Raw genomic sequence first — 16861 nt, 5'->3', positions numbered from 1 at the left:
TATTAGGAACTTCTGCTTTTTTGAAAATATGTGTAAAGCCGTCAAGAAATAATCCTTCGTTCCTAAGGTGTCACTGGCCAAATAGTCCTGACTTACAGTCTCCATCAGGCTTTTCTCTATGCAATACACAAAAAGTGGTTTGGAAAAATTACATTAACCAAAACCACAGTCAACACAAATATGCCAGATACTTGAGACATCCAGAAGAAAATATTTCTATCTTTAAAAAGATGCTACATTGTCGAAAACTTGTGAATTGTTTTCCCCTTTTTGAATTTCTACTTCTTTTGTAACCCTTCACAATTATTCCCCAAAATCAGAATGTAAACTCTTCAATATCACATGGATAGATCATTCAATTAGGAAAACTGGCTTCTTGTAAAACAATAGGACTCTATCTAAAGTCTAAAATATAATGGTTTTCCTTGCCTATTAAATTTGGGAACATTTAAAATTTTAACCAAATATCAGTGATAGTGGAGTGGAGGAAAATAGGCACTAATGAGCAAATATAAATAAGGTTTTTTACCTTAATAATATCCTGTCTGCAGATTTAGATGTTTATGTTCCTTGGGAAAGGACAATGACAAGGTTTAAGAAGCTACGGAAATAATCCTAAAAGTATATTTGCATAGTGTTTAACATATCTTTGCCTTTTCCCAGTTGTCCATTTCAAAGAACTTGGAGTGAAAGGAGACTAATGGGGATTAATTGGCTAAAATTTCTTCCCTACCCCTCTAAAATGCTGCTGAGTTCCTAGTGATCATAGAATCAAAGAAGTGTGCACAGATTTCCCCATAATAAGCTATGTAATGAGAATCAGAAAACAAGTTAAATAATTCCACATATATACATAAGTAACAAAATACATTATTGAGGTTACCAATAATGATATATTTGGCTAAATTATATAAAACTGCCAATATTCAATGGGTTTTTTTAATCCTTAATAAATTATTTATGATTATCTAATCAAGACAATAACATTGAATTTACTTAGTAGAAGGATCTTTCTATTAAGTATTGAGTATTATCATAAAGAATGAAATCATTTCATCACATAACAGCAAAATACCATAAGAAATGCCATGTGGGATTCAATATAAATTGATTATAAAATTCAACATAAAGATTATTAAGTTTGTCTTTTTTTTTTTAATTCTTAGAAAGTTCACATCAATTTCATTTGGGAACAGGAAAAGTGTGACCACTTCAGAATAATCTTAGTAAAGTCATATGTGGTATTGCAATTTTTTTTTCATTATCTTTTTTTTGACAATGATTATCTTCTTTCTTTAAAAAATTTTTTCATACATGTATATAGGGTCATAATCTCTGTCTCATTCTTCCCATACCATCCTTCCCATACCCACCGTCCCCACCCTCCACTCACTCCCCTCTGCACAATTCAAAGTTCCTTCATTCTTCCCTACCCACCCCCACTATGGATCAGCATCCGCTTATCAGAGAAAACATTCAACCTTTGGTTTTCTTGGGATTGGCTTATCTCACCTAGCATGATATTTTTCCAGTTCCATCCATTTATCAGTAGTTTTTGAGCTCTAAAAATTTGAAACTTCTACTACTTCATTTTTATTTATTTGTATAAAGTAATGTGGAAAGTTGACTATTGGAAATGAACAGCAAAAATAAAATGTAAAATTAACATATGAAATGTTTTTATATAATCATGTTTATTTGCACTTGAAAAAATTATCAAAGAATACATGCAATTATAGTCTAAGTAATGAAGACCATACCTTTGGATTTCGTCTCTTTTGATTCAAATTCTAGTCTTGATTCTTGAGAGCAATGTTAACTTGGTCAAGTTACTTTGAATTTCTGTACATTGTTTTCCTTATCTGTAAAATTAGGGGGGAGGTGCTTTATTATACAATGTTAAGTAAGTTTATATGCATGTATATTTAGATCAAATCCCAGTACAGACTCCAAGTACAGCAGATAGTTCTTAAAGTTACACCAAGTATTACAGTAGTACCTCTTGGAGGGTGAGAATTGGAAAACATTTGTTGCTATCTACTGTCTAATGTTATTATCAACTAATATCTTTCAATTATTCCATTTTTTCTAAAGAATATACATAATCCAGAACCAAACTCTTAAGGGTTTGAGTTTAAGAGACTAAAACTGAAACTATTCTGGAAATTTTCAAAAACTGATCTGACACCCGTATATTAAATACAAAGATCAATTCAAAATGGATCACTCCTAAAAAGTGCAAAATATAAATCACTCAGAAGGAAACCAAAATGTATATTTGCATGACCTTGAATTAGGCACAGTAGATATGAGACCTAAAACCCAACCAACCAAAAATATAAATTGGATTTTATCATAGTTATATAGTTATTTATTCACAGTTAGTTACATTTGCTTCAAGGGATACCATTAAGAAAGTAAAAAGACAAAAAGCAAAATGGGAGAAAATATTTGCCAATCGTAAAGCTGATAATTGTATATATAATATAGAGATTATGCAAAGTCAAAACTAATAACCAACCCCCTAATTTTCTTTAATTGACCAAATGATTTAATTAGACCATTCTCAAAAAAAATAAGTATAGGGGGCTGGGGTTGTGGCTCAGTGGTAGAGCGCTTGCCTAGTATGTGTGAGGCCCTGGGTTCAATTCTCAGCACCACATAAAAATAAAATAAAGGTATTGGTGTCCACCTACAACTAAAAAAATAAGTATATAAATAGCCAATCAGCATATGAGAAAATACTCACCACCATTTGTCATTAGGGAAATACAAGTGAAAAGCACAATAAGAATTCACTTAGGGCTATAATTAAAAAGATAATACAGGGACCTGGGGTGTAGCCTTGTTGGTAGAGCACATATTTAGCATGTGCAAGACCCTGGGTTCAATCTCCAACTAAAAACAAAAAAGACAATAAGACTGGTATGTAGCTCAGTGGTAGTTCATTTGCCTAGCATGCATAAGGCCAAGACAATAACAAGTGTTGTGGAGTAGATGGAGAAATTAAAATTCTCAAAGATGCTGTGAGGAATGTAAAACAGTGCGGGCACTTTGGAAAACAGCTTGGAAATGCCTAGAAATATTAACCATTAAGTTACCATGATACCTACTCCTAAGTATAGTACCAAATGAAAATTTAAAAATCTATACAGAAACACATATATGAATTTTCATAGAAGCTTTTGAATAATAATCAAAAAATGGAAACAACTCGAATGTCTATCAACTGATAAAACGATAAACAAAATATGGCATGGTATATGCATGCATATAATGGGATATTGCTCAGTCACTAGAATAAATGAAGTAGTAACATGCTACAATATGAACTCTGAAAATATTGTGCTAAGTGAAAAAAAAAACCCAAAAGCCTACATAGTATATGATTCCATTTCTATTAAATTTTCAGAACATATAAATTCATATTGATAGCACATTAATGATTGTGGGTAGATCAGGGAGCGTGAATGTGTAGTGATTGCTAATGGTTGTAAGGATTCTTTGTGGGCTGAAATTAGAGAGTAGGGACAATTGGAAAATATTGTGCATATAGTAAAAAAGCATTGAATTACGTAATTTAAAAGTGTGCATTTTGGGACTGGGAATGTAGCTCAGTGTAAAGCTCTTGCCTAGAAGGTGCAAGGCCCTGGGTTCACTAGCCAGCAGTACAAAAGTGGGGGAAAAACACATTTTAGGTGATGAATTATAGATAAGTTTTTAAAAATCCTAATTGAGAAAGATATTTATAAGCATGTACCCAGTAATTGCTAAAACAGTCAAGAGCATCAAAATTAAAGTCTAAGAAGTTGCTACAACCAAAGAGTTCAGACACATGAATGTTAAACACAATGTAACATCCTGCATGGGAACCTGGAACAGAAAAAGAACATCTAAAGAAACTGAAGACATCTGAATAAAGTACAAAGTTCAGTTAATAATAAGGTTTCAATATTGTTGCATTAATTGTAATAAATGTATAAAAAATTGTAAAATGTTAATAGTGGGGGAAATTTGTGTGAGGTATATGGGCACTCTACTATCTTGAAAAAATTCTGGAAATGGATAACTGTTCTGAAATAAAAAGTTAATAAAGGAAAACAAACAAAACAAGCTGGGTGTGGTAGTACACTCCTATTGTTTGAGCAACTCAGGAGGCTCAGGCAGAAAGATTGCAAATTCAAGGTGCCAGACTCAGGAATTTACTGAGACCCTACCTCAGAATAAAATATTTTTAAAAATTGAAAAAAAAAACTGGATGTAGCTCTATAGTAAAGAGACCCTGGGTTCTTTTAATAATAATAATTATTGTTATTATTATTGTTATTACATATTAAAATTTGAGGAAGGGTTCAATTCCAGCATCATGGAAAAACAAAACAGAACAAACAAAAACATTGCGGACATGGGTTGTTAGGAAGAAGGACAAAATTGTGCAGACAACAATGTTGGAAATAATACTTTAGAGAGATTAAAATATTCTTTAATGACAAAATGAAAAAACTCAGAAACAAATTCATGACAATAAAGTTATAAAGCCTAAATGGTAGTGGTTTCAGTGGTGTGTGTCTATGAACCCAGCTACCCAAGAAGCTAAAAGAGAAAGATTGTTAGTTTGAGACCAGCCTTGATAATTTAGTGAGATCCAGTTTCAAAATTTAAAAATAAATAAATAAATAGGGCAGGGTTTGAACTGCATTCTACGTGGTCTGCCATTATCTTTTTCATTTATTTACTGTACAAGCACATAACTTGTCTACTATGCACCAACTACTTACCCTTATAGGCATTTAACATTAATCCAAAAAACAACCACATGAATTAGTTTTTAATCTACATTCCCTCACCTTTTTTTTTTTTTCCTTTTGGTGATGGTGATAATTTTGAGGGTCTCTCATACATGGTAGGCTAGAACTCTACCATTGAGCTACAACCCCATGCCCATTTTTCAAATTTCTTCTCTCCTTCCCTACTTACCCTTCTTTTTCTCTCTCCTTCTTTTTTCCCCCTAGTACTAAAGAGTGAACCCAGGGGTACTCTACTATTGAGCTAATCTGCAGAACATTTTTAATTTTGTAACAGGATCTTGCTAAATTCCCTAGGCCTGACATAAATGTGTGATTCTCCTGCTCCCCAAATAGCTGGGATTACAGGCATGCACCACCATGCCAGGCCCTTTTTGAAAATTATCAAACAGGCTCAGACAGGTAAAGTATCATCCTCAAAGTCACACAACTCCCAAGTGTGTGAATGTAGATATAAGCTGATCTCTGATTCCTGCATAATGACTTTTTCTTTTCATTCTATTTTTTTCTGTTTTTGCAGTCCTAGGGATTAAATGCAGGACTTTGCAATACTAGGCAAGGCTTCTACTACTGAGGTATATTCCCAGCCCTTAATAAACTATTATTTATTTTGAGACAGGGTCTTTATAGGGAACAGACAGACATGAGTGGTGGGAACATGAGATTAAGAAAATAATTCATAAAATGGCCCACTGTACAGACCCCACAAGCTTTCCTTTCAAGAAGCAATTTACTTACATCTGTGCCTGGTTTAAATGAACAGGATATATAACATTCCTCAGCAAACAACTTTTCATCTGCAGGAGAAATGCAGGCCTAAGATAATGTCAATAAGAAGAACACAAGTTACCCTGAAGGGAGGGACTTTTGTGACCCTTACACAGATCATATCCTGGAATTCAGGAAGACAAGGATAATTCCCCTTAATCATAGAATGAATTCATAAGAACAGACTCCAATTAGAACTGGTCAGCATGGACCAAAATGACCTAAAGTGGTCATAGCACCAGGAACTTGAAAGCTTGATGCCATTCTACTGTCAGTCAAAAGTCAAGAGGCAGACCTGGGTGGGACGCTCTGGAAATTTCCCTGGGATCCCCAATAAAACTGGAAGGCACAAAAGGCATGCCTTCTCCTTGTCTTCCTGAATTCCAGGATATGATCTGTGTAAGAGGACTCACTCTTTCCCTTGAGAGTGTACCCTTTTCCCCTTTTCTAGCCTTTCTATTGAACTTGTGTCTGGTACTGAATGACATGTCTGAAATCTTTTTGACTTTATTATAAGAACTGGGGTTTGAAGGGAGGCCTTCACACTACCTCCGTTTCCCAGAAGTTCTCAAACCTGTAACACTCTCACTACATTGTCCAGGCTGGTCTCAAACTTGTCATACTTCTGCCTCAGCCTCCCAAATGGTTCAAATTACAGGTGTGTACCACCACGCCCAGCTTAGTGCAATGTCTCTTAACCACCACTCTACTGAAGGATTCTAGGCACTATCACCCCAAAATACAGTTTCATAGGAACTTAGAGAAAGCAGATGCTGGAAGATGTACTCTGATATCTCATCTGTTTAAAGTATAGAACCACCAAGAAAGAAAACTTTCTTCCATCCCTAGCTTGAGTTTTATTAGTGAAATTCATACCACAAAAAAGACTGAAATTTGTCAACATTCATAGACAGCCTTGCCACACATCATCGTCTTCTATGTCAGCCCCATTTGATATTACAAAGGGAAACACTTAAAAATCCATTGCCTATCCTGTGGATCCAATAGACTTGAACCCAGTAAGTAAGTTTCTCCAAGATCACTGAGTCCTTTAATATCATTTACTATTCCCCTAAATATTATCTACAACTCTCATTCTCCTCCTCTCCTATATACAGAGTATATATAAGCTTTTAAAATCATTTTGAACTAATGAATAATTACATTTTGTGATTTATTCCATTAACAAAATAAATTTGTTTATCTTTTACCCTATTTAATCTGCCAATTATCAACTCATTCCAATGAATCTTATGAGAACACAGGGACTTTCCTTTTGTGCCTACATCATACTTTCTTTCTTCATTATCAATTTTGTTTCACAATGGGTTTGTACAAATTCAAATATAAAAATCTAAATCCTAAAGATAAAGATGAGTGAATAACTACATAGGACACACATATTGAGCATTGGAGCCCAAGCACCACCCCAAAAGGCCTCTTTGCTCAAAGCTCAGGGTAATGGGCAGCCTGATAGGTTCTTTTTTTTCCCTACATGAATAATCTGTTGCACAGGAAAGTAGTCAAGAACCTGCCTAACAAGTAAAGAAATCTTTGCTACAGACCCTTTCTCCCAAACAGAGTAGCAGCTGGGGGAAGACACTATTAATAACAGCCTTCTTGGAAAGTTCCAGAACAAGTTCCATAAAAGGCTGAGCAGAGGAATAAAGTACCTACTCTTGAGAATGCTCCAACTGAAATAAAAGCAATAATAACAACAAAGTGCTCTTAATTCACAGCCCCTGCACACATTCTCACTATATCTACATTTGGGGAAAGCAATTATGCCAAATCCCATCTGCTGCCTGACATTTTTTATGTGGTTCAAGGAGATGATCGAAAGAAAACTTTAGTTGGGTTCCAACAACTTGGGAAGCTAAGGTAAGAGGATCTCAACTTCAAGGATGAGTAATTTAGCAAGACCCTGTCTCAAAATAAAATATGAAAAGGGCTGGGATGGAGCTCAGAAGCAGAATGTTCCTGGGTTCAATTCATAGTACCAAAAATAAAAATAAAATTAATTTAATTTTTAAAAGAAGAGTAAAGTTTATTTTGTAACACATGAAAATTATATAAAGTTCACATTTCAGTATCTATAAATAAAGTGTTACTAAAACACATCTATTCCCATTTGTTTACTTATTGTCTCTGGCTACAGCTGTTCAGTCAAGTAGTTACAACAGAAACCATATGGTCACAAGGCTAAAAATATTTGCTATTTGGCTGGCATGGTAATTTTACACATCCACTTGGTTAGGCCATATTCAACAGGTATTTGGTCAGTCACTGACCTGGATGTGCTAAGCTGATATGGTTTTAGATGGAATTAACATTTAAATGACTAGAGTTTGAACTCTTTTCTGGCTTCCATGAGGTAAGTAGCCTTCCTATCCCATGAACTTCACCATGATGTTCTGCCTCACTTTGGGCCCAGAGCAAAGGTATCCTCCTCTAAGTTGCTCTGGTCAGCTATTTTGGTTACAGAGATAGAAACCTAACTAACAAAGGATAAAATACCTTGAAGGAAGAGATATGAGGAGAGGAGTCAAAATGCCAAAACAAACAAACAAATAAACAAACAAGCAAACAAATGAAAAATAAAAACAAAATAAATAAGGAGAGAGGTAGCGGTGATGTGGGGGGTGTGGGAGGGAAAGGCACAAGAGGGAACCAGACACTGTGAAGTTGAATGAATATGGAAGGTTAAATTCTTTTTTTGACTCTATTATATTGCTAATGTAACATTTGTTGAATTTTTAAAATAATACATAAAAGATTGAGTATTTTAAAACTAGAATATAAGGTTTGTACGTTTCTTAGTTATTTGCATTGAAATATAATTTTCATCTGCAACACATATTCAGCTAGTGGATGACTCCTAACTCAGGCAATTGAAGAACGGGAGAAAAAGACTGAATAGGAAAAGACAAAAAAAAAAAAAAAAATCAAAGGATCAACCAATCAATAGACTCTGAGTAAGACAGATTACCCTTCATAATGTGGGTGGGCTTCACTTGATAAATTGAAAGACTTGGGAGAAAACAGAATAAAGTCTCTCAGGAAGATGAAATTCTGTCTTTAGACTGATTTTGGTCTAGAGCTGGAACATGAACTCTTCCTTATGTCTCTAGACTGGCCTGTGGATTTCAAACAATCTCCATAATCACATGACTTGATTTCTTTTTTTCTTAATATTTTTATTAGTTGTTGATGAACCTTTATTTATTTATTTATTTTTATGTGGTGCTGAGAATTGAACCCAGTGCCTCACACATGCTAGGCAAGCACTCTAACACTGAGCCACAATCCCTGCACCATGACATAATGTCTTAAAAAAATAAGACAGTGAGATAGAGTGAGTGTAGAGGCAGGGAGATAGAATCTGAGTATATACACATCCTATTGATTCTGTTTGTTTGGAGAACTCTGACTAATACAGATTTTGGTAGCAAGAGAGGCTCAAGAGGAACAAATATTTTTTTTTCCTCTTAAAGTACTGGGAATTGAACCCAGAATCTAATGCATGCTAGGCAAGTGCTTTATTACTGAGCTATATCGCAAGTTCTTTTTATTTATTTATTTTTTCCTTTTTATTTTAAAATAGGGTCTTGGGCTGGGGATATAGCTCAGTTGGTAGAGTGCTTGCCTTGCAAGCACAAGGCTCTGGGTCCAATCCCCAGCACCACAAAAAAATAAAATAAAATAATAAAATAAAATAGGGTCTTGCTAAATTGCCCAAGTTGACCTCAAATTTGGGATCCTCCTACCTCAGCCACCTGAGGGATTATAGATGTGACCCACCACTCTCAGCTAAGATTAACAAATTTTAAGGGTGAATTTTCTGAATCAGTTTTGGGGTTTCTGGAATTGGTTCTCTAGTCTGAAACTATTTAAAGGCATTAATGACTATTTCCATTAGTAAAGAGAGTACGAATAGTCTTTGGGATGATGTGACACTAGAGATACTCCAAATCAAACACTTCTAAAAGGCAAGGCTCTACCCTGGCATGGTGGTGGCATACCTGTAACCCTAGTTACTCAGGAGGTAGAGACAAGAGAATGGAAAGTCTGAAGCCTGCCTGGCAACTTAGGGAGAATCTGTCTCAAAATAAAATAAAAGGATAGGGTTGAGGCCCAGTGGTAGAGGGCTTTCCTAGCATATGGGAAGTTCTGGGCTTAATCACCAGTACCCAACACACACACACACACACACACACACACGCACACACAAACACACACGCATACACAGAGGCAAGGTTCCTGGTGAACATGTATATGATACCCACAAACACTTTTGTCAAACCAACAAATACAATGAGATAGACTGGTTGCACCTAATTTTACTAGACAAAGTAGGGAAAGAAAGGAGTAGGCTGAGGGATTCATATTTCCAGATTGAGCACTATGACTCAAAAAGCTAATTTTGAGTGGAGCACAAAAAAAGAGAAGCTTTGCAACAGGCACAGAATGTCTTATAAATTTATCTGTCCCTTGGGTCTGTGATTCAGCAGATCCAATGGTGCTTGAAGTGGCAGTGGCAGATAGTAATGTTGTTTTGTGTGCCTTTTGCAGGTCTATATAGGTGAATCATAGCTCAGGCCCTTAGGATATTGGAGCAAAGCCCTGCCATCCTTCTGTGAATTACTCTCTTTTGGGAAATGGGTTTTGTCCTGTTCCTGTGCTTTGCTAGAGACTAAATGTTAACATCAGACCTCTAAGTTATTATGCAACCTGAACTACACATAATGAACTGGGCTATGCCTGATCCACCAAGCCACAAAGATAGGCATGCACAGCAGCACTACATCATCAAATGAAAGTGAAATATATATATATAAGATTGAGCCAGAATAGGCCCTGAAGATGTAGGGTAACATGAAGAAGTGTCCCAAATGCCCACAGTCCCCATAGCCTTCTCTCTCCTAGCAGCACCTGATCTTATAGGGAGTTCCCTTCAATCAGATGACAGAAGAAGAGGAGATTCAGGCCTGGTTTACAAATGACTATGCTAAATATACAGGCATCTCCAGCAAGTGGACAGCTGCTGCACTACCTCCCTTCTCTGGTAATCCTTCAAGGACACTGGTAAAGATAAACCCTTCCAGTTGGCAGAGCTTAGAATTAAGGAAGAATATATACAGAATGTGCACCTGGTTGTTTATTTTTCTTGGGAGGATAAATGGTCAAATATGCAATCATATATAATTTATGGGTTATGGCAAGTGGACTTAAAAGGAACGCGTTTGGAAAATTGATAACAAGGAGGTCTGTAAAAAATACATGAATAAGCCCATATGCATCAGCAAAGAAAAAAAGACGTTAAGATGTTTCTGTCTCATGTGAATACCAACCAAAGGGCAACCTCAGCAGAGGAGGATTTTAGTAACTGAGGAGATAAGATGACCTATTCTGTGGATACCAGGCAACATTTTTTCCCAATAATCTTTGCATTGCCAAATCAGCTCAAGAATAAGATGGCCATAGTGGAATGGATAGAAGTTATGCATGGGATCGGCAACATGGGATTCCATTCACCAAGGCCAATTAGGCCACCGTCACCAGTGAAGATCCACTGTACTAGCAGCAGAGACAGTTAGTCCCTGATATGTCCCTGTTTCACGGGCTGGATCAGCATGCTTACTGAATCCAACCCAGGAAATAGTGCCTTATCAGGGACTCCCTGTTAGCATGTGATGAGAAAGGGCCACTTCCATCACAAGAGAGATATCAATTTGTTCTTATTAGAATGAATGGTTTATTCTGGATAAAAAATCTGCCTTCCTTACACATAATGTTTCTACCCAAATTATGATTAGAAAATTTACAGAAAGCCTTATCAACCATCATGGTAATCCACACGGCATTGCTTCTGATCAAGGAACACACTTTACAGCAAAGGAACTGCAGAAACATGCCCATGTTTATGGTATTCACTGATCTTTTTTCGGTCCCCAACATTCAGAGACATCTGACTTGATATAATGGTAGAATGCTATTTATTTTTTCACTTTACCACTGAGTTACATCCCCATCACTTTTTATTTTGAGACAGGGTCTCACTAAATAGCAGAGGCCTGCCTAGAAGTTAATGATCCTCTTGCCTCAGCTTCCTGAGTCACTGGGATTTCAGGCATAAGCCACCCTGTCCAGCTAGTGAACACACAGCTGCAGCACCAGCGAGGTGCTAATACCTCTCAGAGTAGAAGAAAGGTTCTCCAGGAGAATGTATATGCTCTGAATTAGTGTCCAATTTATGGCACTATTTCTTCCATAGTATGGATTAATAGGTCTAGAAAATATAGGATGGAAAGGGGAGTGGTACCCGCTCACTCTTATCCTAGTGACCCATAGCACAGGAAGTTTAATCTCCTGTCCCCACACACTAATGCTCTGCTGGATTAAAGGTCTTAGTTATATCAGCAGTAATACTTCCTGCAGGCTGGGCAAGGTGGCACAGTCCTGTAATCCCAGTGGCTTGGGAGGTTGAGGCAGGAAAATGAGTTCAAAGCCAGCCTCAGCAATAGCGAGGCGCTAAGCAACTCAGTGAGACCCTGTCTCCAAATAAAAATACAAAATAGGGCTTCGGATGTAGCTCAGTGGTTGAGTGCCTCTGAGTTCAATCCTCAGTACCAAAAATAAACAAACATACAAACAAACAAAACAAAACAAAACAAAAAGAACTTCCTCCAGTAGGAAAACAGTAATTCCACTGAACTGAAAATTAAGACTATCATCCAAGCTGGGTGCAGTGGCATGCACCTGTAATCCCAGTGATTTGGAAAGCTGAGGTAGTACAATCACAAGTTCCAGATCAGCTCAGCAATTTGGCAAGACCCTCAAAGACTTAGTGAGAACCTGACTCATAATGAAAAATTTTAAAAAGCTAGGAATGTACCTCAGTGGTAAGGCACCCCTTGGTACAATTCCCAGCACAAACAAAAAAGACTACCATCCAGCCATTTTAGGCTCTTCATGCCTCTGAACAGGTAATTATCACACTGGATGGAGGGATTCATACTGCTTATCAAGAGGGGAAACTAAACTGCTACTTCACAAAGGAGGTAAGGAAGGAAGAATATATGTAGAATGTCTCTTTGTATTATCAAGTCATGTGACTAAAGTCAATGGAAAAATTTTAACCCAGTTCAGGTATGACAAATGGCCCAGATATTTCAAGAATGAAAGTTTAGGAGCTGGAGATATAGCACAGTGGTAGAGTGTTTCCTTAGCATGTGCAAGGTCTTGGGTCCCATTGGAGCGCAGTAAGTAAGTGAGAGAATATATGCATACATACATAAATATTTCTGTCACTCCTTCAGGTAAATAATTACTAATTGTTAAGGTGCTTGCTGAGGACAAAGAGAATTAAAAATGGCTAGCAGAAGATAGTTACAGATAGCAGCTTGACTACATGACAGTTACAGAAATCAGGACTACAATTTTTAGTATTTCTACCTAAACATTAATTAGTAAGTTTTCTGTGTGTGTGTGTGTGTGCAAAATGATTTGTTTTCTTCCCTTTCTTATCCCCTTACTTTTTAGCATGATTTATATTATCTTCATATCAGAGTACTTACCGTATTGCTAACTTCGGGGATGGGGGCAGTATTAGGGATTAACCCAAGGACATTGTCTGCACTATTGAGATACATCCTCAGTCCTTTTTATATTTTATTTTGATGCAATATTTTGATAAAATGCTCAGGTTGGGCTTGAACTTTCAATCCTCCTTCCTCAACTTCCCGAGTCACTGGGATTACTGGCATGTGCCACCACACCTAGCTAGGTATTATTAACTTTAAATCATCAAGAAAAGAGTTGATATATGACCTTGGATATTAGGTAAGTATTCTCCACTAAGCTATACCCACAGTCCTTAAAAAATATTTTTAAAAAATAATGTAAAAGATCTCCATGTTCTTGGATAGGAAGAATTAATATTGTCAAAATGGCCATACTACCAAAAGTGCTATACAAATTCAATGCAATTCCAATTAAAATCCCAATGATGTACCTTACAGAAATAGAGCAAGCAATCATGAAATTCATCTGGAAGAATAAGAAACCCAGAATAGCTAAAGCAATCCTAGCAGGAAGAATAAAACAGGGGATATCACAATACCAGAACTTCAACTATACTACAAAGCAATAGTAACAAAAACCGCATGGTATTGGCACCAAAATAGACAGGTAGATCAATGGTACAGAATAGAGGACACAGACACAAACCCAAATAAATACAATTTTCTAATACTAGACAAAGGTGCCAAAATTATGCAATGGAGAAAAGATAGCCTCTTCAACAAATGGTGCTGGGAAAACTGGAAATCCATATGCAACAGAATGAAACTAAACCCATATCTCTCACCCTGCACAAAAATCAACTCAAAATGGATCAAGGACCTTGAAATCAGACCAGAGACCCTTCATCTTATAGAAGAAAAAGTAGGTCCAAATCTTCAACTTGTGGGCTTAGGATCAGACTTCCTTAACAGGACTCCTATAGCACAAGAAATAAAAGCAAAGAATCAATAACTGGGATAGATTCAAACTAAACAGCTTTCTCTCAGCAAGGAAACTATGAGCAATGTGAAGAGAGAGCCTACAGAGTGGGAGAATATGTTTGCCACTCATACTTCAGATAGAGCACTAATTTCCAGAATATATAAAGAACTCAAAAAACTCTACACCAAGAATACAAATAACCCAATCAACAAATGGGCTAAGGATATGAACAGACACTTTACAGAAGAAGATCTACAAGCAATCAACAAACATATGAAAAAATGTTCACCATCTTTAGTAATAAGAGAAATGCAAATCAAAACTACACTAAGATTCCATCTCACCCCAATTAGAATGGCGATTATCAAGAATATAAGCAACAATTGGTGTTGGAGAGGATGTGGGGAAAAAGGTACACTCATACATTGCTGGTGGGGCCTGCAAATTAGTGCAGCCCCTTTGGAAAGCAGTGTGGAGATTCCTTAGAAAACTTGGGAATGGACCTACCATTTGACCCAGCTATCCCACTCCTCAGCCTATACCCAAAGGACTTAAAATCAGCATACTACAGAGATACAGCCACATCAATGTTCATAGCTGCTCAATTCACAATAGCCAGATTGTGGAACCACCTAGATGTCCTTCAATTGATGAATGGATAAAGAAACTGTGGTGTATGTATATACAATGGAATATTACTCAGCTATAAAGATAATAAAATTATGGCATTTGCAGGTAAATGGATGAAAATTGGAGAATATCATGCTAAGTGAGATAGCCAGTCTCAAAAATCCAAAGGACGAAGGATCTCATTGATAAGCAGATGATGAGACATAATGGGGGTAGGAAGGGGGCAAGAATGGAGGAAGAAGGGACGGTATAGAGGGAAAAGAGAGGTGGGAGGGATGGGGGGGAGGGAAAAAAATAACAGAATGAATCAAACATCATTACCTATGTAAATGTATGATTATGCAAATGGTATGCCTTTACTCCATGTACAAAGAGAAACATGTATCCCATTTGTTTACAATAAAAATAAATTTTAAAAAAATGGTGAAAATCTGAAAAAAAAAGTACATTGAGTATAAAGGAGAATCATGCTTGTGTTGGTAGTTTATTTTATTTATTTATTTATTTATTTTTAATCTAACAAAGTTTATTTGAACAAGAAAAGAGAGTTCTACACTGGAGTAACATTCCAGACTAAAGATGGTCCTGAATGCCCACCTGAACATAGTAAGCTGTATTTATAAGCAGAAAACAGGAAATGACTTACAGGGATTATCTGACTGGTACAGTTTCATGTTTGCTTTATTTGGGCATATTTGAGCAGATTTCCACCTAGGATTAGCTAAGGGTTCAGCTGTTATGATTGACTGAAACTCAGTTGTTTGGGGCCAGTGTATATTCTGAAGTTAGGTTGTAATTTGTTTATGCATAAAATTAGGTTATTGTTTACTATGTATATTGGCCACTCTTGGGCAAATTTATCACCCAAGTACAGAGATGAGTTTAGGCCAAACTTAATTCATAGCACCTAGAGCAGTGTCAATGTTTAATGAATTAATCGATGAGCCAAAGCAACAAACACTAGTGGTAAGTAGTTCAAAGTACTTAGATCCAAAGTTTAGGACAGAGCTGTTTTCAGTCCTATCTTATTGCTGGGCTACAGAACACATTTTTATAAATTATTATAAGATCTGATCAGACTATCACTGATTAAACTCACTTTGCAATGTACCTGGCACAGCAATGCCCATAAGAAAGTATTTAATAAATTCATATCGGATGAGAATGACAATCTTTTTCTCTTAACTTGTTAAAGTGCATACACTATTAAGTTCACATCAATATTGATTTTTAACAGGCTCAAATGAAATGGTTAGGCAAGTTAAATTAGAAGATATCTATAACTCAGATATATTGCTCATTTTGAAAAATGAGATTAATCTAAATTTCTAAAAGGGTCAATTTAAATTAGCTTTACAGACCAAAGTTTTTCAACATCTCAACCTTGGACAAACTTGAATATACTTCATAATTCCATAGGAAGTAAAGATAATAATAATAATAATAATAATAATAATAATAAAACATCAACTTTCTCTATCATTGTTCTAAATTTTTTAAAGGAATAAGAGAAATTAATTGGAACTGTCACACTGAGAAGAAATTTGTTTCAAAATAGGCAACCAATAAATATTTTCAGTTTATACTGCAAATATAGAAATAATGGTTGTATTTTAAATGTGATCAGTGATTAGAAATGATCACAATTTTCCCAATATTTTATGTTTATTTCTATAAACAAATTTTTATACATATTAGTTTGCAATTTTAATTTAAAGCTCTAGTTTGAAGAGCCAGGTTTAGTGGTACACACCTACAATCCCAGCTACTTGGGAGGATCAAGCAGAAGGATCTCAAGTTTTAAACAACCATGGGCAACTTAGCAAGATCCAGTCTCAAAATTTAAAAAGGGGACAGTGACAGAGCATATGCCTACCATGGGTAAGTCCCTGGGTTCAATTCCCAGTACTAGGGAAAGCAAACAAACAACAAAAATCCTCTAGTTTGAAGCCGTTATTTGTTAGATTCCAATTCATACTGTTTATTTTTTCTTTTCTTTCTTTCTTTCTTTTTTTTTGCATTCATTATTAACAAAAATTTCAGAAAGATTTCTGCATAGATAAGTGATAAAATACTCTCACACCATGTTTGGAAGGTAGTAATTTGCTTTTAATTTTTGTGTGCATGTCTGTGGTGCCAGGGATTGAACCCAG

At 36.0% G+C, this 16861-nt stretch overlaps 1 long non-coding RNA gene across 1 annotated transcript in view; it reads right to left on the bottom strand.

Moving 5' to 3' along the window:
- Positions 1-1756: 1756 nt before the first annotated feature.
- The window catches only part of LOC124978231 (uncharacterized), a 32025-nt gene continuing 16920 nt past the window's right edge, over positions 1757-16861 (bottom strand). The window contains exon 3 of the long non-coding RNA XR_007107341.1: positions 1757-1862. This is a non-coding gene — a long non-coding RNA (uncharacterized LOC124978231). The remainder of the gene's footprint in view (positions 1863-16861) is intronic.

This window comes from Sciurus carolinensis, chromosome 2, assembly GCF_902686445.1.
Source record: "Sciurus carolinensis chromosome 2, mSciCar1.2, whole genome shotgun sequence".
Lineage (NCBI taxonomy): Eukaryota > Metazoa > Chordata > Mammalia > Rodentia > Sciuridae > Sciurus > Sciurus carolinensis.
This window is presented reverse-complemented; position numbering and strand designations above follow the sequence as displayed.